The following is a 21,200-nucleotide window of genomic DNA, read 5'->3' as shown; positions in this document are numbered from 1 at the left end:
ATTCAAGATACGATTTTTTTTCCCTTAGCCCATATGCGGCTTCAACCTTCTGTGATTCGAAAACTCGTTCATTTCGATAAAGTCGTCCCGAGTCAGAAACCACTCGTTCTCGCCCTAGCCGCCTATTGTAAAATGTCGGACTTGTCGTGTACCGTTTTTCTTCAACGCAATGCATCGTGGATCCTTCTTTTAGAAAACGAACGGGTCATTTTCCCCACGATCCCGAATTCATCGGAATCCTCCCACAATCTTTTCAAACTTTTCGCCACACCATTTTTTGTGAAAGATCCTAAAACGATCGAACGGTATTTACAAAATCCCGTGTTCGAAAACGTGTACCGCTCCCAAAATAATCATACAATTCTATATTTAGACGAATGGGATATACCGTATCCAGGAGGACATTACTTTGATGATGATAACGGGCCCAGATTACATTTACCAGAAGATGACGGAGGGAAAAGGTATCGTCTTTGTTTTTTGTCCAACCAGGTCCATCACGAGAATGACCTCGTCCATAATTTCATCAACGAATGGAAAGATCGACCGGACGTTTATTACGATCCTCTGAAAACGCGAACGGCTTTTCCGTCTTCCTTTATTGAATTTTTACCGTCCGTGAATCCTGAGAAACCCATCCCGTTTCTCATTGAGTACAATAAGAGTACGGCGCTCATTCAAAAACAATGGACGTATCAGCACCATCCTCAATATATTGTCCAAGATATTTTCAATACGTACGATCAGAGAAATTCGCTTGAGAAGGTCGGACTCTTGATCGAATACCCGTTTCAAATCGGGTTCGAAAATGCTACTCGATCGAATCCTAACGGGAAATGCATTGGACTCGTCGTCAACGGTTCTGAACCGGAAACGATTTTATATGTTCGATCACCGTATCAGCGGTACATGGAATATCAAGCCATCCCCACGACCGTGCACTGGATTCCTATTCTTTACGAACCAGAAACCACGTATCCACTTCAACCGGTCGTACTGTGTTCGACGATCATCGGGTTTGAATACAAAAAGGCTTTCTTATGTTTAAGTTATGTCATGCTCGAATCTCATCCGAAACAACCTGCTAATAGAAACACAGCGTGTCTGTTCCATCCCGTCACAGATGTGAGCGAATTGACGTTTCTCGAGAGTTACGAATACGATTGTCAGCATGCGCTTCACCGAGTTCGATGTGCTTCCATTCCTCATGATTTATGGTGTCTGACCAAAATCGAAGAAGAAAAACCAGTTCCACTTGCTAAACCCTATGCTCATCTAACTTACCTGGTTCAATCATGGCTGGAGTTTTATCATCAGAATCGTTCCACGGATCCAGAAATCAGGTACGGCAATCTGAAACTCTTTCAATTGGCTCTAACTTTGGCTCGACATAAAATATGCTTTTCGGCCGAAACGGTCGAAACCGAAGAAGAAGAAGGTATCATTGTACCAAGAAATTCATCGTCCCCGATCGTCATTCGCCTAAGTCGGGAAGCTCGAAAATTTCTCGATATTGTCCGGTTAAGAATTGAATTTATGGAACGACCAGTTTCCTCTCCATGTGTACTGATGTAAAGAGAAAAAAAAACGAAACAAATATCTGTAGATTGAGAAATTGTGATTCCCTTAGCTCAGCTAGGAACTCAACTCACAAGAAGTGCGAAAGTTATCCACTGATATACACAATTCTTGAAACGATGACGTCATCTTGAAATGTCTTATGAATCGAGTCGGCTGGAAAAAATTTTGTTAATTTTTATCATGTCTTATAGACATGATAAAAATTAACTCTCTCTTCTTTTTGGCTGGGAAGGATGTCTCACCGTTTCGAAAAAGAAACCGTGACTCATTCTTGCAATGATTGCCATGAGAAAGGATGAGTTATGATTTGTTTTTTTCAAACGGTGAGACATCCTTCCCAGGCAAAAAGAAGAGAGAGTTAGGAGCAGCAATCAAGTAATCATACATCTGATTACATCGTAGCAAATAATCGACCGTGATCCAATTGAGTTGAATATTCACAATCAACACTAAAATATAGAGTATTTCAACGCGAGTTATTTCGTACGTCATATCTCCCCGTTGAGCGAACTGGTCGGCTATCTGATCTATTTCCGTAATGATAGTAAAAAAGTTCAATGGATCCACGACCAATTCTGTATTCCATTGAATTGTAAATGGAAGTACGAGGTTTTCTTCACTCAAAAAATACAAATAGCCGTATTTCTCTTTTTCTCGAAACAGCGTTTGAATATAGTCTCGCACCGCTTCCCGTACTTCTGGATCGCGCACCAGTTCGAGCGTGACGAGGCTCGTGAAGGGCGGAAATTTATGAAATTTGATATATTGAGGTACCACGGTATTCAGTCGAGGACGATATTTATGTTGAAGAAGGTGATCGATAGGAGTCTTCAGGGATTGAAGTGTAACAATATCCATCTTTTCTTATACGAATTTCCAAATAATAAGGCCGATGATGACAAGAACGATTCCCAACAAGATTGGTTTTAGGTACGGTATATTACCCAAAACATCCAAAATACCACTCGTGATGGAACCCGTCACGTCTTGACTGAAATGCGTTAAAGCTTCTCCGATCGTGGGTCGACGGCATTTCAATTCTTGCGTCGGTGTACAATCGTGATATTGACAATCACATAATCGACAACACGTATCCTCTTTCTCGTTGTCGTACCCTTCATACGCATTCCATTGCTGAATAGGAAATCCCGTGCACGATTCGATCCCGTGAACAGGTTCGGGTTGACAACAACTCAATTCTTTAAGTTTACAAACCATGTCCCCTCCGTTGTAGAGAAAACAGCCCGAATTGTCCCGAATCTATTGGTTAACATATTGAGAACCGAGCGCGACGGCCGTCACTCCTCCTGCGGTCAGAAGAGCTTTCTTACTAAACACTTTATCAAAAGCTTTTTGAAGGGGTTTATTCTTCGCGACGACTTTAGCGACCTCCCCTGCTCGTTTGACAGGAATGTCGAATTGTTTAAATTGTTTAGCGACTTTGCCTCCAGACTTGTTAAAAAATCGCATGTCTCTTGACCCTTGCCGGATTTTCAGAAACCAAGACAATGAACGAATCCAATTGTATTTTTAGTAATCGAAAAATTCCTTGTGGGTCGGACAATATTTCGGCGTTTCGGAATATTCTCTGCCTGAACCATCTTCGAAATCCTTATGGATTGCAAATTTATTATCATCGAATGGAATCGGAATCGCATACCAAGGTCGTTGGACCTTTCCTGATTGTGAAGGAAAATTTCTCGTTTCCGAAAAATACTGTCATTTTACCGACGCGCGAATTCCTGGATAAACATTTCCGACCCGATTTACACGACGTCCAGTTGGACGATCTCACATTTAAACTCAACCCGTGCATCGAGCACTATATCAACCACCTGTATTCTCAAGACCCGACCGACTTGAAACGCAATAACGCCATGGATGTGTTTGATCGGCGTTTCCATTACGAACTGCTACGGAATTTAAGTGTTGGGAACACGAACGAAATTGGTTTAGGCGTGAACAATACCACGAAGATGCAAGAAGAAATGATGGTTCATTTCAAGAGCACGCTTCAGCAACGTCTTTGCGGTTTATACCACTATATTAATAATTCAAATGTAGCGACGCTCTTCGACAAGATAAAGGTATGCGACATGGCGAATGGAGGTCTCTTTGTCGACCCTAAAACGGAATTCTCTCCTTTTTACAATTTCCTGCTGGCGCATTGTTTATTCGATTTTCATAAACTACCCAATTTAGACCTCGTTCCCGAAACCATCATTTCGAATGTCGCGTACAAGAAAGGGGTTGGGTTTTATACGTTAGAAGATATTTGTCACCCTGAACCGATTGTTGTGATGGGAGAAGAAACAGGATCTTCGTATCTCTATCAATCCAAATGCATCACGTATCCCAAAGAAACGGATTTAAATAAACAATTGACGAGAAAGGATTTGCCCGATAATCTCATTATGAAAAATGCCATGCAGTTTTCTGATACGCGGTTCCTAACTTGCTAAATGCGAAAAGGTTTGGAGAAATAAATTGATTTGGTTGGTGGGGGTTAAAAAGTCAGTACAGAAAAATTTCTATTATGTAAAAAGGAAAAAAAAAAACAAAATGGTAATATACCTTGACACAGAATCTGTTTTCATCATGTAGAAGCTTGTACACAGACCACAGCATTAAACGATCTGAAATGAAACTTGAATGGCTTAAATAGATAAGTGAGAACACATTCTTGAAAAAAAATGATGGTCTTGTTGATCGAGTCGGCTGGAAAAAATTTTTGAGATCTAAAAAAAAAAAAAAAAAAAAAAAAAACTTTTTGTTAATTTTTATCATGTCTTTAGACATGATAAAAATTAACAACCCCCTTCCCTTTTTGTCTGGGAATGTTGTCTCACACTTTCTAAAAATAGACCATAACTCATCCTTTCTAATGGCAATCATTCCAAGAATGAGTCACGGTTTATTTTTCGAAAAAGTGAGACAACATTCCCAGACAAAAAGGGTAGGGTAGTTAATTTTTATCATGTCTAAAGACATGATAAAAATTAACAAAATTTTTTTTTTTTAACTTCTAATCCAGATCATCCAGATCACGACGAGACCTGAGAGCGTACGGTTTATACGCAAATTTACTAAACTTGTTCTTCATAGAACTGGCAGAAACCTCACCTAAATAGACTGGATCCTCATTGCCTTTTACATCCTCAGCCTCCTTCTTAGACTTCTCTTTCTTGAATGGTTTGCACAGATCTGGATTGATCTTGCTTTTGATGGGAACCTGGTCTGGATCCACCTTTTCAGTTTTGATTTTCTCTTTATCGAAGGTAGTAGAAATGGTTTCTCGAAGAAGGTTCTAAAATATTTAACTGAAACACGGATTTTTCGATCATATTCAGAGCATCTTCTTGAAAGAGAATCATATCTCTACAAATGCCTCCTACTCTACAATACAAAGCGTCCGTTTCGTAAAAGTACCGCGAATTAATTTTAATATTTAAAATACCAATAAACATATCGTTATTCACAAATTCTTGGTCCAGGGTTTCTTGAAACACGTTTAAAAGGGTCGTTCCATCAAACACTTTGGTTTTGCGTAAACACCATTGATTTTGAGACATCTGAGAATTCAGATCATTTCGTTGACTCATTTGCCGACACGCTTTACAGAGAGAAGGTCTACATTTTTCAATGAAGAACCGACATTGTTCTGAAATCAGCATTTGGGAATGATCGGCGGCCACGGCTTTGGTAATGTCCACCACAGGAGGACAGAGTTTACATATGAAAGAATGGGCATTCAGATTCCTCTTATAATTAGTAGCGCAGAGAACCCAATACCCCGCTACGAGAATATTATAATGATGATTGAAATCTTTAATATTTTCAATCTGAATATAACCTTTTTCTACGGGATGTTGGAACGGGATCGCTTTAGCTTGAAAATCTTGAAACTGAGGATTGTTGGCTAATATATTTTTCCATTCCCGGCTCACAAGGTTTAACGTTCTCGGGTTATTTTCAACGATTTCGTCAATCCCCGCTTTTAAAATCGGGTGCGCAAGAATACGATCGATTAACTCTGAATATTCCATAGTTATTATTATTTTATGGACTTCTAAACATCTCGGTCTGTTTCCTGAATTCTTTCGCGTACCGGTCAATGATTTCAATCGTTTGATTCATGCAATAGGTTAAGAATTCATCTTTAATGTAGGCTGTATGCGACCCCTGCCAATCTAACCCTCCTGTCAGAGTTTGTACGTCCCACTTGATGTATTGCAATAAAACATCGGTCCATTCTTTCACAGTCATATTGGATCGAATGCTTCGATCCACGAAATCCAATTTATTCAGCACGGATCTAATATATTCCTCCGACGAAAAAATGGTTTTTCCGTACACGACATCAAATCGTAATCAAAAATAGGACACGTATAATTGATAAAACAGGTCGCTGAGCATTTTGAAATCGGACGATACGGAGGGAGAAGGGGTATGTTCGGTTTTAATGTGTTCCAATTCCTTTTGCAAGTGGGCTTTTTCGTCCAGACATCGATCTAAAGCGTGTTTGGCCTCTTGTAGATCCAATGACAGACCTCTTACATAGTCTTCGTCGACCGTCGATCCGTGCTTTCGTTTATATTTCGAAGTATCGGACATTTCTACATCCTGCGGAGCTACGAGAGCTTTAGCCAGTTGGTTTTCTAAAGTTTGGTTTCGAGACCGAGACACTTCCAGTTGGTTTTGTAAATCTTTCACTTCCCGCTGTAATTCCTCCACTTGATCCGTAGGATACGTAATGGCCGGTACAGTAGTGGGTTCTTTCACTTCGGTGATGTGAGGACGTTCCTCCAACTGCCGTCGATACAGGTCTCGTTCCTGCTCGAAATATAAAATCACCGAATTCGCCAATTCTTCAATGGGAATCCGGTATGTTCGGAAACTGGGCTCGAAGCGTGACAATTTGTTTATAAACGAGATCTTGAAATTGTCGATGCTCGTGAATCACGTTTTGGAGTTGATGGACAACGGCTTGAGGCCAATCTTCACTCTGATCACTAGGGTCATTCTGAAGGATCGTTTTTAGGAACGTGGTTAATTTCGTTTTGGCGTAGAGAAGGTACTCATTACATTTCGTATAATTACTTTCGACTTGATCGAGTTTCTGTTTCAATTCGAAAAGTTGTTCTTTGGTTTTACGGAGCTCGACTTCACAATCGTTGTGATTCTCGACCTGTCGAGCCCATTCGATCATGCTCGACGCCAAATTATCGAATTGAACGACCGGTATTTCGGGAAAATGACCTTTCAGTTGCGCCAATTGCGTTTCGAGGGTCCTCTCTAGATTTTCTTTGAAATGGAATACTTTTTCGAGTTCCGCGAGAATGTGATCGTAATCCGTGGCCCCAAAATACGCATTCCATTTAGTCCGTATCACAGTTACCAAATTCGTTTTCAGGACCTCCAGTTTCTTTTCCAAAGCGACGCGTTGCCGTTTTTCATGTTCTAGACTCTGCTGTAATTTTTTATGTTCTTGGCTACGATCCCGATGGAGTTGAGCTTGGATTTGTTGCAGGATCTCCTTCGCTTCGTTCTGGTTCTCAATCGATTGTTGAAGATCGTGCAATCGTTGCAAGCGGGTCGTGTCTTCCATCATGCTTTTAGAGGAAGAAGGGAGACTGTGAAGAACGGTATGAGCTAAATTGTCGGGCGTTAGCGATTGATTTAAAGCATTCCCGAGAAGTGTTAATTGGTTCAAAAGCTGGGTTTGCCAATTTTGTAAATACTGGATATACGTTTGAATTTGCTGGAAGAAAAACGTTTTCCAATCTTGGTTCGCACCTAAACCAAAATGAGGGGGGAAGGATCGTCTGTAAAAACGTCATAAACTGCGTTTCGTGGAACTCCTTCATTTGTTTAGCCATTTCGTCTCGAAGAATCGTCTCGATATGAGGATTTTTCTTTTGCAGCGTGTCAAGAACGCGTTGAATACCTTCCTGGAAATGTGTTTCGGACTCGATTTTCCATTTTTGCAGGAGGTCGGTTCGTTCTTTCTGACCCTGCTCCAACTGCTTTTCCAATATCCGTTTTTCGTTTTGACAAAGGGTCAATTGTCCTTTCAGCTCCTTGTTCAATTGCTGGACGTGCTGTTTTTGTTCCAATTGATACGATATTAAAAACTGGTCGAAGGTTTCTTGTAATTGCTCTAATTTAGATCGCGACGACTCGATCATGAGCTGCTGAGAAGGAGGCGATTCGAGCGGTAAAGTTTCAATGACCGTAGTTGTAGAAGAAGGAGGAAGTTTCAGTTGCTCGATCGTTTCTTGTAAAGCCATTTGCAAAGGGCGGATTAAACTTTCCGTTCGTTGCATCCATTCTTCAAGTCCCGTTTCGTAGCGTTGGTGCAGCATTTGCCATTCGTTCATCAAACGGTTTGGAAACTCGATATTATTATTATTATTATTCAATTGTTGTTGTTGTTGTTGTTGTTCTACTATTTGCCTCTGCCATTGTATTTTTTCAGACTCATGCGTTCGAATTTGTGTCTGTAAGGTTTCGTGATCTCGTTTCAATTGCTCCCACTGAGTTTGTAAGGTATCGTGATTCCGTTTCAGCTGCTCCAACTCAGTTTGCAGGGTTTCTTTCTCCCATGTAAGGCGTTCCAATTGTCGTTGCAAATCCACGACTGAATGCTCTTTTCCGAATCGAGCGGTATTCACATATTGTTCTTTTTCCGCTAAAACATAACGCATTTCGTTCCTGTGCTCTTGTTGGAGCGTCTCGATTTGTTTCTCAAAAGCTTTCCGATCTGCCTCCAATTGAGTTTCCAAAGAAGTGATTTTGTTTTCCAGGTCCTGCGATTCCATCGGAACAATCTCTTCCAAATGCAAGCCCGAAATGCGAAACAATAAATCGATGACGCTCGAACTCTTTTTATACAGTTGAGGATAGAGATGGACTAAAGGTCGACTCAGGAGAAAAGCATCGATCACGTCGTCTCGAAGATTTTGTTTGAGACCATCAACGACATTTAAAGATATAAAAGTGGGGTCGGACTGGTATTGAATAAGACATCGAACCAGTTCTCGTAACATTCTTTTCTTTTTGCTTTTTTTAAATCATTAAAAGGTAGGCTACTTTGTTCAAATCGAGCAACATATATTGATATTTTTCTTCGGAGCGGGACGATAACCAAATCATGACTTCTTTCAAGTAGCGACGATTCTTTCTAAAGTGGGAAACGTATATTTTAAATCCTTCTCGGGTCCATAATTCATTATTTCGGTAAAACGGTAGCCAATAATTACATTGTTCACGATTCACGTCGAGGAACGTTTCATGATGGAATGACGCAATCATGGGCGAAACATACATCACTAAAGACATATTCAAAACGACAAACCAAACACCGGTTAATTTCGTGTCGTCAAAAGTAATTTCACAAGTATAAAAGTCCGATGGAATAGAATCCGTATGCAGGTAAGGTGGAAGGGAGCGTTTAAACAATTTATGAAGTTTGGCAGCCAATTGAGCACTCGCAGCTTGTCCCGTTAAATGTATGAAGTGGAGGATGAGCATGGGATGTAAATAGTGATACCAGTTGGACCACGATTCCCAGACGTGCGTATTTCGTTTGAAAAATCGGAGGCGCATGCAATGCTCTAACTGGAAAGGTTCTCTTTTTATGTAGGTCATCGTCAGATCGCTTAAGGCGCGAAAAGCCATATTGCGAGGAAGTACTTTCCAGAACAAGGAAAACGGATTGATGGTTGAACAAACAAATAAGGTATTATTTTCATAGGAGATCTTGATAAAATCTCGAGAGGGAAATAAACTTTGTAAAAACTGATCGGTCGTATCTCTAGAGACGTTAATCCAACGAGGATCCTCTTTTGTTCCATGCACGCAAAAGACTAAAGACCCATGAGGAAACGGATAGTCTTTGTCTAAATTTTCTCCTTGGAAAATGAGTCGATTTTCACTGACCACGAGAATGCAAGGTGCTCGAACGAGACCCGGGCTAAAATGTTTCAAAGTATCGACATGGAAGATGGGCAGTTTGAAACGAACAGCTATAAAATAATATTGTCTATAAACATTTCCATACGCTTCCACATAATCCGAAACATTGTAGTACTTTTCATTATCCATGACAGAGCTTACTTTATCTCGCCTTCTTCCTCGAAGGGAATAAGTCAACAGAGCCAACTTACACGCTTTATATATACATGAGAGATGACGTCATTCAAGGACATAAACAAGGACGTTTATGTCTAGAAAAGTAAAAGCTGGCTGGGAAAAATTTCCCAGATAATCTGAAATGTATATTAAAAAAAAAAAAAAAAAAAAAAAAAAACTTTTTGTTAATTTTTATCATGTCTTTTAGACATGATAAAAATTAACAAAACTTTTAACTTTTAAAAAATTAACTGTCCCCTCTTTTTGTCAGGGAAAGATGTCTCACTCTCTAAAAAATATACCTTGACCCATTCTTTTATTGGAGTTCTATTTTTAGAAAGGATAAGTCATGTTCTATTTTCCGAAAGTGTGAGACAACATTCCCAGACAAAAGGGGAAGAAGACATGATAAAAATTAACAAAAAGTTTTTTTTTTTTTTTTTTAATATCTACTTTAGAATATTTTTCTGAGTTCTGGCTAGAAAGAACTCTGGTTTATCTATTTAAGATGTGCGAAACGAATTTCACTCTAAATCATTCTGTGCCGTGAATTCAACAGTATATAGGAACAGACTTTATGAAGGTAAATGTGCTCAGTTTATTTATTCTTTAGAGGAGCACGTGGAGATTTTATAGGATATTTACTTACAAAGTATTGCTTGTATTTTTTTAAGAAATATTAATCAAGTTAAAGATATATAATCATGTCGCAGAGCCTCCATTATTTAACAAGGATTAATTCGGTTGGAGATGCGCCCAACGATGCTTACATTTTGTACCAGATGTCGGGAGGAATCTTTTAGTGTAACCGAAAAGACTACTCACAATTTTCTCGATTTTATAATCGAACGTCTGCCGAAAATCTTTTTTTAACGATGGATCTTTGCTCGACGACCCATCATTCCCTTATCCTAGATATTGATATTAAAACCGAATGCGATGCATCCCTTCCTTCATCTATGCTCTACGATTATGTAGATTCTGTTATTCTCTCAACCTTAAAATTTTACTTTTTATCCCTTAAGCATTTTACTTTTATTGTGGCTGTTCGTCCAGGAGGTGGTATTCATGTCCATTTGCCGGAAATCTCGATCGCTCATGATGATTATATTCAATTCTGCAGCCAACTTCAACCCCGGTTCTATCACGAAACATCTGAATTTATTTTCCAGTTGGACGTTTTAGCGAATGCGACGCTTGTGAATTCCTCCAAGCCCTATACGAATAAATACGAACCCATGCTGATTATTTATGTAGACGAACAAACCACCTGGCGTTTAGATTTGACCAATCCCAATGTTTTCAGCATGCGATTGTTAGTCATTCAATCAAAATTTAAACGTCGCAAGGATAATACCAATTCCTTTTTTCGTAAACTGCTCCACCTCCAGCCAATGGATATTCAAAAACAAATTTATGAATATATGATGCCTGTGGTGACACTGTATGATCCTTTGTATCGAGTATCGTATCCCACGCTTATTAGCAAAGATGAGGAAGCTGGACCCGACGATGAAAAAGTGGCTACGTTTGTGTATAAACTAAAAACCCCGATGTATATTTACAAAGGGAAGGATTTTGGAACCGAAGGTCATCATTGGTTAAAAACGTTTTACTTTATCAAGTTTAACGGGTTTGTGATTTCAGACTTTGAATCGAATAACCGGGCTCTAAAACGATGGTACCGGGAAAGTCAAAATTCTATCGTCATCGAAAACGATGTATTCCAGACGGTGAATCAAGCTCTCAAGTTAGACAATCCTAGTTTGCATTCCGATCCCAATCCCCTTCGTACGATTATGCAGTACAATCAAGGTTACTATTTTTTACCTGTCTTTTGTGCATTGTGTCAACATTTACGAATGTCCTCCCATACACTCGCATCCCATTTGCGTACGATATTAGAATCTCACGAACTCATAGATTCTGTGGAAAAAATCAACAGTAAAATTATAGATATCATTTCCCAAGATTTTACTCTCGACACGATCCTCTTTTGTGGTTCGAATCTCAATCCTAAAATTTACAAATTTAAAGATAAACTGGAAGCTATTATCAAAACCATGAAAGGCGTTATTTTATATTCGGTGTCTGGAGATCAGCTCGTGGAACAAATTCATCGAATTCAAGAGCGATATTTTCCGATTCTCGTCATTACCATGCACAATTCCTGCAAGAAACCTCAACGCTATATGTGGAATAATATCCACGAGTACTGGCAAGAAGTGCCCCACCAGATAGAAATTCTAAACCTGATGAATGCCATCTGGTCCTCCATTCAGGCCTATGCTCGGAATCAGTTTGCCGATAAAACTAAAAACATGTGTCCTTTCACAGACATTATGAAACAGGTCAACATTAATTATGTGCTCTCGTCCATTCTGAGTCGAACCGACATTTATCGTAAAATCATTCAAATGGATCGACATAAATGGCATATTCGAACCCACGATGGGGTTCTGAATCTCTTGACGGGTCATGTAGGAGGGACGGTTCCGGAATTTTACCTATCGGATCGACGTCTGGGCATCAATTTTAGTCGACACGAGTTGATGCAATTTTGTCACGATCCGGATTTGATAGCCATCTATCGTTTATTAACCGACCGGAAATTTTTTCTACAATACCTGAAAAGCTGTTTTCTCGACCTCACGGACGATTTACTGGATACGCTGCGGGAAAAAGTGCGCGAGTTTCATGACAAACTAGAAACCAACCCGCTCATTCAAAGCATGCTTCATTTTTATGTGCACATGTGTAAATATACGTGTTTCGAATACGATCTGTTCATCTACCTTTTAGATGTCCTGGCCAGTCTTCTCATTGCGACCAATTACGGTCGCAAATTTTTTATTTTGAAAGGCAACACGCGCAATGGAAAAAGTAAATTCTTTCAAATGATTTCGAAGGTCTTTGGAGGCTATAGTCATGGTATTCGAGCCGTCAATTTACAAACGACGAGTGGTCAAGGACTATCAGCCCAACCCGAACTGGCCTCTTCGTTATTTTGTTGTCGGGTAGTGACTGTTGAAGAAATGTCGGGAAAATTAAACGAAAACCTCGTGAAAGAAATCACGGGTAATTCGACCACCAGTTTTCGGAATTTATACGAGCAAAATGTAGGAGCGATTCCCAGTGCCAAACTCATGGCTTCTACCAATACGTTCCCAGTGTGTACGGCCACAGAGGCATTTAATGATCGCGTGGTAGCAAATCCTTTTGACGCCGTGTTTACGAAAAATGCTCCATCCCTCACCTCAGAACAAGTGATGCAGGATCAATATTTACTCGAAACCAAAGATTCTATCGTCGAAGATTCCTATAAAGGTTTCTTTTTAATGATTTATCTGCATCTGGCCCACAATATTAACATGGAGGACGGCATGATCCGTTACCGTTCCGAACCTGAAATATTAGTAGAATTCAAAAAAGAATTTCTATCTTCGACCGATATTTTTACACAATTCAAACAGTATGCCGATGTACAAATCATTCCCGGTTCTGTTACGACCTTTAACGAACTGAAATCGGCCATTCGACAATTTTTGAAAACGATGCGCGACACCTCCATCCACGAAACGGAACTCATTATGCGTTTCAATGATGAATTTGGACATTTGAAACGGACCGAAATGGATTTCAGTTCCTTTTCAGCCGAAAATAATATTTCCTCTTCTTTGGATATAGTAGAACCCCTTCAGTTTGAAAATGCCGAATTAAATTCGTCTCTCAAACGAAAGCATGACGACGAAGAGGGAGAACACTCAACCACGAAACATTTAAAAGTGGACGATGAACCCATTGATCTGCCTCAGCATAAAAGACAAGTTATTTATTACGATAATGTTATCATCAAAAATCTGAAAAAAGACAAGAATTACTAACCTTTTTACATATGCATGAGGTAGGTTCCCAACATTTCATTGTGTAATGACTTGGAAAAAACAAAAGTTCACTGAAGAAAGCCAGATTTCAAGATGTTTCTTCTTCAAAAACACAGAATCATGTGAAGTGAAACTCGCAATGCGGAAATATATAAGTGAGAGTCCATTCTTAAAACATGGCGATGTCCGGTCGATCGAGTCGGGTTGGAAAAATTTCTTAACAGCTGAGAAAAAATTCTAAAGATTTAAAAAAAAAAAAAAAAAAAAAAAAAAAAAAAAAAAACTTGTTGTTAATTTTTATCATGTCTTTAGACATGATAAAAATTAACTTTACCACCCCTCACCCCTATTTTGGTTTGAATCAGGTGTCAACATGTTTCTAAAATAAATTTCCAAGAACGATATGACTCATTCTTTTGTTTAGAAATCTAGTTTTAGAAAGGGTGAGACATCATTCACAACAAAAAGAAAAAAGGGGGGGTAGAGTTAATTTTTATTATGCCAGCTTCGAGTCATTCTTTCTCTTCTCACTGACTTCATATAAGAACGTTGTTCTTACAGTCCTGGTATTGACATTAACGTAGCTGCTAGAATAAAAGCCATTGTAGGTATTTCAGCTAAGCACAAACAGAGGCATGGAAACAACTTTTTAAGAATTTCTTCAACGGGTACCGTGGATTGATAAACGCAGTTTCCTGCAGCATCGCATGTGCGTTTATAATGTTCTGAGAGAAGATACTTGTACTGTTCAAAATAATTCCAGGGAATGAGGACTTTTCCACTACATGTTTTAGCAAAGTAGATTTCACCTTGGGCATCTTTCAGGACGTAAGGTTCTTCATTTTTCACTAAATAATATTCGTTCCCTCGGAAATCCACCGGGTATCGTTCTTTTCCGTCCGCGTATTTGGACAGAACGAATTCGTTTTGAATTTGAATAACGAGGGATTTTTTACGTTGTAGAGGATATTTTTCATTTCCTTTCCGATCTTTGGCATAATATGGAAGGCCGTCTCGGGTTTTAGCGAAAGGATCACCTTTGTCGGGATAGATTTCCCCCTTTTGGGAGTGAATGGCATGCCTTTCATGACCATATTCACTTTTCACAAAGACTGGATCTTTTTTTCGATATTTGTAATATTCGCTACCATATCGATTCGGATAAAATTCCATTATATTGCTTTATCTTTTCAAAAATAAATTTCTCGTCTAATGATTTTATTTTTACTTTTCTTCGTGAGCATGTTTAGCTAATAAATATTGATGATATTTATTGCCGTGCATTAAATAATCCATTGTGATCCAAGTATATTTCGGATTCACGAGTAGTGCGTAAAAATATAAGAGATAGATGCAAGTGATATGGTAATGAGCAGAATCTTTAGGAAAAAACTGACTGGCCATTTTGCGAATAGGGTCTAAGACTTCTTCATTGGATAAAATAAATTCTTCATCATTCCATTCCAGGGCATTAAACAGGGGCTGCTGATCGATTAAAAGATATAGGTGTCCATATTGCGACATATTATCTAACACGTGACGGATACGAGCAACGGCCTGTGATTGAAAATCTCGAACGAGTCGAGGCGTAATCTCAAAAAATAAATTCAGAAACCGGTACGTCGCTTGATAGTTTTCAAGTTGAGGATTTTGCCCAATCACGAATCGGATGAGTCGATCAATCGGTAATTGAATAGTTTTCAAAACAGAAATATCGTAATACTCTGCCATGCTTGTTTAATCCTTCGAACCGAAGAAGAAGAAAAAAAAAATTTAATTAAATTGAAAAAAAATGAATCATTCAACCTTTCTTCCATGGCGAATCACCGAACGGTTCAATCGACAAATAGGTCCCTCCTTTCGATATATTGTTCTTATTTCCCATACTGCCACGTTTAATTTGGAAAGAGATTTAAAATCTACCTTGGGTCTTCAATCTTGGTCCTTAATACAATTTCTACAAAAGTTTCGTCAGCATCGAGTGGGTATAGAATATATAACTCTGTTCACTCGCAAGGATAAGATACGTCTAGGACCTATTGCAGTACAAGTATCAGAGCGGATTTGTTTCCAACAATTAAAGAAAAAATATGGAACTCAATCCATCCACTTAGTTGGAGCCACCTATCTAAAAGGCAAATTGAGAGATTTTCGTGTGATAACCGTAGAGGAGTTTAGATTCAGTGTTCTCCTGAAACAAGATGACCGATAAAAATAAAACATGGAATCCTATATCGTTCTCAATTTCGAAGGTTTCGAATTGAATGGTGATCCTCTCGCCAAAGAAATCAATCTTTCTTATAATGATGACTTTTCCGACTATATTATTAAAGAAGTGGCTTATATCACTCATGATCGTTCCCAAGGCATTATCTACGTGGAACCACCCATACCGTGATCTGAATTATCCTATTCCGCCAAACAAAGTGTATCGAGTGTTCATTTACCGTTAGCGAATATAACGCATGGCTTTTCATGGAATGAGGGTCATTTGCCGTACGATCAATTAAAACCGTTTCTCGTAGCTCTAACGGCAGGATATAAAAACATTTACTGCCCTCATTTTGGAAAATTAATGTTTTGTACCAGATACTGGCCCGTTTTATTTATTTCAATTTCGTCTCCAAGAACAAGGAGGCGTTTCATTCTGCGCCCATACCAATGAACTATGAATATTCATCGTTTTGTCCGAAACATATAGGTCGGACCAAATATTGTGCTTTCCAAGAAGCTTTGTTTTATTTTCATCGCCTTCAAGAGTACAAGAAAGAAACCTTTCCGTTTATCATTCATAAATCTTTAGAAAAAAATGAAAAAGAAAGAGACTTACCTCCAACATTATCCAACACGTTATAGAATACTTTTTTTTCTTCCCCATGAATGAGTCAACTAGGATCTAGGTGGGTCCCTCTTCAACAGCACGTACACATTTGAAGCGAAACTCGAAATGCTTAAATAGATAAGGAAGAGTTCATTCCTAAAAAAAATGGTGATGACTTGTGAATCCAGTCGGCTGGAAAAAATTTCTCAGAGCTATTTAAAAAAAAAAAAAAACTTTTTGTTAATTTTTATCTTGTCTTCTAGACATGATAAAAATTAACTATCCCCTTTTGTTTTCAATGATGTCTCACCATGTTTCTAAAAATACACCATGACTCATTTATTTCTTGGAATTTTACTTTTAGAAAGGGTGAGTCATGGTCTAATTTTCGAAAGGGTGAGACATCATTCCTAGACAAAAAGAGTAGATAGTTAATTTTTATCATGTCTAGAAGACATGATAAAAATTAACAAAAAGTTTTTTTTTTTTTTTTTTTTTTTTTTTTTTTGAGCTTTGAAAAATTTTTTCAAACCGACTGGATTGACAAGACATCCCAATCTTTTTAAGAATGGATTGTTTCAGATATTTTTCTTTCTCTCACGACTTTAGTTTTTAAACAGTATATTAATGCAGATTAGGAACGCAAGTATGGCCAAGATACCTATCATAGAAAGAATGATTTTAGTCCAGTTGGTGGTGGATTGATGATTATTTTCGTCAGACTGTATCGGGTTGGCATATATTTTCTTCTTTCTTTTCTTCTTTTTTTCTTCCTCTTCCACTGGATCTTCTTGTCCTGGAAGACCGCTTTCCACTTTCTCGACCACTTTACCCTCCGAGTTATTATATATAACTTTATAGGGTTGGAACCCGTGTCAAGAAGCGCGTTTAGATCTCAAATTGGTCAAATAATCCATCGGTTTCGAATGCGATCGGTACAAGTAGCCTATCAAATTTTCGGGTTCAATTCTAGGGTCTCGTATAAACGCAGGCGTCCAGGGCTTGTCATTTAAATTGGGAACAATGATGATTTGATCACACGTGATGGGGTATCCACTCGCAAAGATTTGTTCCTCACTCACTTTCTTGAACTGGACAATGTACTCGTTATAGTATCGATCGACCGGGTAGTAATATTCACCCAATTTATTTTGAGCGTACCGGTTTCCTAAAGGTTTTTGGGTAATGCGCTTATCGGCATGAATAATTTCCGGATAGATTTCATTATTCTCTGCATCTTTGGCGTATCGTTTCACGGCCGGATCTTTCATCAATTGATCGTACGATCCTTTGTCCGTCACTAAATATCGTTCGTTGCCGTGTTGATCGACCGGGTAAATAATGACCCCGTTCTTATCATGAGCATAAAAGAATTCTTTCAGCCTCGTCATGGCGAATTGACCGCTATCCGGGTAAATTTCGCCTCCATCCGCTTTCCGCGCATACACTTGGTTCTGATCGGTATCTCTTCCAAAGATGACTTGCTGAGTGAAAGGGTGAAGAATTTGATAAAATTCATCGCCTGTAGCATTTTTAGTATAGATGGGTTTACCCTGAGAATTGATAGGATAGAACGGAATACCGTTTTTATCGAGGGCGTAAGACATGTATTCGGGCTTGTGTTCCGTATCGTCGGCCAACAAGGGATATTTTTCATTTCCTGTCTCATCTTTAGCATAATAATACCGCCCGTCGGCATCTCGAGCAATCATGGCGTTCCCAAACAAATCTTTAGGATACATCTCGGCCCCGGAATGCTCTTTGGCATAAATTTCTCGACCCTGGGATTTTAGAAAGACGGGCAAGTTATTGATTTTTCCATAATACTCCTCAAATTTTTTTTTCTCCACCGATATACACGGGTTTTTTAGCATAATGGGGAACTTTATATTTGTCTAGGGCATACAGTAGACTGGGATCGTCAGTGGTAATATATGTTTCAAATTCCCTTCGATCCTTTCTATATCGTTGATTTCCAAGATTGTCGACTGCATAATACTCATCTTTTGCCATCGAAGATCCTTTGGTAATCGTTTTCCTTTATTCGTTATTGTCGTCGTGGTAAATTCTCGGATAATATTCGTCCAAGTTTTCATCTTTCGCATAAATGCATCCTCCTAAAGCATCTAAGGCCGGTTCGTCCCTATTTCCAATTCGAATATACGTTTCGAGACCGTTGAGTTGCCACATAGTATTCGTCCCCACTCGCTCTCTTAGCGTAATAAGGGGTTCCATCGATGTTCCTAGCCGGCATTTCATTGTGCAAACGATCTCGAGCGTAAATTTCATCGTTGAATTCGTTGACGGGATAATATTCACCTAGCGTATTGTTTCGGAAATACATTTCGTCCTGATCCGGAGAGAGTTCAAACAGCGGTCGTTTTGTGACGAGATTAAACGGGTATTGGAATTTATTGTTCTCTAAGGGAATATAGATCCGTTGACCGTTGGAATCGAGAGGGGCATATTCGATAGGGAATTGATTGACATCGAGTTTTCGAGCGTAGTAAGGCTTTTGATGCTCGTCTTTAGCAAAATAGGGTCGATGGTGCTCGTCTAAAGCATAGATTTGTTCTTTGGTCTGAGGATTTTCCGGATACCATTCTTTTCCTCCGTAGAACAGATACACCATTTTTCCGTTTTCTATGGGAAACATGGGTTCCCCATCACTATCAAATCCATACACGGGACGGTTTTGGGCGTCGACGGGTAAAATAGAACGGTTCAGATGATCGACGGCATAGACAGGGGTTATTTTACCGGTGATGGGAGAGATTTGTTTTGCAAACACAATATTTCCATCGGGATCCAGCATATAAAATTCATCTCCTTGTCGATTCTTAGCATAAATCTCATTTCCGTCAGCCAATTTGGCATAGCGCTTATCTGATTTCATTCGATCGGGGTAGTATTCTTCGTAATTGAGGAGATCTCGCCTATGCCGACGAATTATTTCCTCATCCACGTCCATGGGAATATTGCCTACATTATCATTATTAGGAGGATTGTCATGGATTGGAGGAGGATGGTTAGATGGATTGCTTGGAGGGTGATTGTTAAGAGGGTTGTCAATGACTGGGTCTCCTACATGATTAGGAGGAGCTGCTTCCATTCGAAGCAATTTTCGTTCCGCTTTATCAGATTTGGATTTATCCCTTCGAACCATTTTTTTTTAATTAATATGAGTTACTTTATTATTATCTCTTCTCTTCTGACTCAGAACAAAGAAAATAAAAATATGGTATCGATCCTCTTATGGATTTTATTATTTCTCTTTATCCACCATCCTGTTTATAATGCTCACCAGAATATTACGTATCGGACCCTTTATTACGAGACATTAGGTCAAGAATAGAGAAGAAGAAGAAAAAAAACAAATGGATTCCTTAACATTAGGAACGCTTTTAGTCGCTGGAGCGTATACGTCCTTCGTGATCCTGTTTTGTCTCATTTTAACACAAAGCTGGTTCTTTCTCCTTTTCCTCCTCATCAACGGACTCATTTTTCTCTTTCTGGCTTTTGGATACATTCGCAAGCTGACGATTTTTACAACTTTCGGCGAATTGCTCGGCAGTTTGGTGCAAAATAAAGACGTGGGAGATTGGTATTGCCGTTTTCGTCAATGGTGGTTTAAGTAAAGAGAATGGATGCTCAAACCTTTAAACGTTTAAAACGAACTTATTTAGAAGATGAACCGATCGTTTCGAACGAACTCCAAGAAAGCCAGGCTCGTGTTTCACCGTTCGTGGCTCATAAAATTCATGAACTTTTACACTTCAAAACCCCTTCTTCTCCACCTCCTCCTCCGGGTATTGACGTCACCCACTTTACGACCGCTTTCCGAGAAGAAGAGCCCCAACAACGATTAGATGAAGTCGTCGTCACCTATTTATTATTCATGGCCAATTTAATGAACCAAGATAAATGGGGACGGACATTTCTACGACATGGAGCTTGGGTAGGCGAATACAATTGGATTCAACTCTTTAAATTGACCACGTACTGCGTCTTAACGCTCCTGTACCGTATTCGATGGAAGAGCGAATACTTTTTCTTTTTAGACGAAGCGGTGATTGAATTACTCCAGGGGAAATGTCAGGCGATTCGAGACTTGATGACCCGGATCGGCATTTCCGTATCCCCACAACCTTTTTCAGCCGAAGATTATTTTCATCACATCAATTACCACAACACGTTGGTTTTTGGTCCTTATTACTGGCGGCTTTTACATTGGATGGCCGAAGCGTTTTCAGTTCAGGACGAGCAGGACGAGGATATTCGTCTCGCGAAAACTCTTTGGAGAGACTTTGTGACAGAATCTTTATATCGAACTCTCCGATGCGGGATTTGTGTGTATCATTACTTATCCAAACTCAAAACGTATAAAGAACGGTTTTTAGGCGAACACTTTCCCCACGTCTGGTTTCAATTTCATAATGAAGTGAATGCCAGTCTTCAAAAGCCACCTTATCCTGAATCGGAATTTCAGAAAGATCAAGAATATATGCGAGCTGCGTTAAAAAAATAAAGAAGCATGGGATCTTTTCTGACTCGTCTCGGGAATCAAGTATGCGGAACAACCAGCATGGGTTCCATTCAAGATCTTTTCAAGAAATGTCAAGACGCACCCGTAACCGTTGTATTAGGTAATTTAGGAAGGCATCCTTCCCTCTTATCCTATCATTTGGAAACCCTTTTTGTTCGACATCATAAAACGATCCATATTCTTCTCGACGATTCCAACAATTGGTTCGTCAGCGGGTTAGATCCGTCTTACGAAT

This window comes from Stegodyphus dumicola, chromosome 8 (genome assembly GCF_044657685.1).
Source record: "Stegodyphus dumicola isolate Sdum_Otavi_A_Nest chromosome 8, ASM4465768v1".
Lineage (NCBI taxonomy): Eukaryota > Metazoa > Arthropoda > Arachnida > Araneae > Eresidae > Stegodyphus > Stegodyphus dumicola.
This window is presented reverse-complemented; position numbering follows the sequence as displayed.